The sequence below is a fragment of the Ornithorhynchus anatinus genome, chromosome X1, assembly GCF_004115215.2.
Source record: "Ornithorhynchus anatinus isolate Pmale09 chromosome X1, mOrnAna1.pri.v4, whole genome shotgun sequence".
Lineage (NCBI taxonomy): Eukaryota > Metazoa > Chordata > Mammalia > Monotremata > Ornithorhynchidae > Ornithorhynchus > Ornithorhynchus anatinus.
In genome coordinates, this window is record NC_041749.1 from 11,955,589 (window position 1) to 11,957,152 (window position 1,564).

Genomic DNA, 1,564 nt, shown 5'->3' on the forward strand with positions numbered 1-1,564 from the left:
AGCACGGCTTGGGAGTCAGAAGGACCTGGGTCCTAATCCTGCCTCTGCCATTTGTCTGCTGTGTGACCTTGGTCAAATCTCTTCACTTCTCTGTGCCTTAATTCCCTTATCTGTAAAAAGGGGATTAAGACTGCGAGCCCCATGTGGGACAAGAACTGTTTCCAATCCAATTTGCTTGTATTCCTCCCCAGCATTTAGTACAGTGTCTGGCAAAGAGTAAGTACTTATAACCAATACCATCATCAATATTATTATTGCAAGCATCAGACATTTGATCTCCATGTGGTGGGGGGAGAAATGACCAACCCTTCTTAGGGTGCCCATGTCAGGTACCTCTCACATTTCAGTCCTAGTTGATAGAGCATGGGTCTGGGAGTCAAAGGTCATGGGTTCTAAACCTGGCTCTGCCACTTGTATGCTGTGTGACCTTAGGCAAGTCACTTCCCTACTCTGTGCCTCAGTTACCTCATCTGTAAAATGGGGATGAAGACTGTGACCCTGATGTAGGACCCCAGTGCTTGGTATAATGCTTGGCACAAAGTAAGCACTTAATATAACAATTATTTATTACTATTATTATTTTCCTGGGGGGCAAGGTTTAACATAATAACATCATACATGGAGAAGCAGCATGATGTAGTGGATAGAAAAAGGGCCTGGGAGTCAGAAGGTCATGGGTTCTAATGTTTACTCCATCACCTGTCTGCTGTGTGACCTTGGGCAAGTCAAGGCAGCACATATACTAAAATTGGAACGATACAGAGATTAGCCTAGCCCTTGCGCAAGGATGACACGCAAATTTGTGAAGCGTTCCATATTTTTATATTGATGCCAGACTACTTGCTTTTTTTTGTTTTGTTGTCTGTCTCCCCATTTAGACCGTGAGCCAGTTGTTGGACAGGGATTGTCTCCGTTGCCGAATTGTACATTACAAACGCTCAGTACAGTGCTCTGCACTGAATGAATGAATGAATGAGTGAATGAACTTCACTGGGCATCATTTACCTCATCTGTAAAATGGGGATTGAGACTGTGTGCTCCACAAGGGACAGGAACTGTGTCCAACTTGATCTGCCCGAGCCCCAAGTGGGATAACCTGATTACCCTGTATCTACCCCAGCGCTTAGTACAGTGCCTGGCACATAGTAAGTGTTTAACAAATACCACATTATTATCATCCTTATTATTATTGCCAAGATCCGCCCTTTCCTCTCCACCCAAACGGCTACCTTACTATTACGGGCTCTCGTTATATCCCGGCTAGACTACCGTGTCAGCCTTCTCTCTGACCTCCCTTCTTCCTCTCTCGCCCCGCTCCGGTCTATTCTTCACTCAGCTGCCCGGCTCATCTTCCTGCAGAAACGATCTGGGCATGTCACTCCCCTTCTTAAACAACTCCAGTGGTTGCCTATCGACCTCCGCTCCAAACAAAAACTCCTCACTCTAGGCTTCGAGGCTCTCCATCACCTCGCCCCTTCCTACCTCTCCTCCCTTCTCTCTTTCTACCGCCCACCCCGCACGCTCCGCTCCTCCGCCGCCCACCTCCTCACCGTCCCTCGGTCTC

At 47.4% G+C, this 1,564-nt stretch overlaps 1 non-coding gene across 1 annotated transcript; it reads left to right on the forward strand.

The window, feature by feature from the left end:
• Positions 1 to 718: 718 nt before the first annotated feature.
• On the forward strand, positions 719 to 822 carry LOC114806968. The gene has a single exon (XR_003755021.1). It is a non-coding gene; the product is annotated as a U6 spliceosomal RNA (small nuclear RNA).
• The last annotated feature ends 742 nt before the right edge of the window (positions 823 to 1,564 follow it).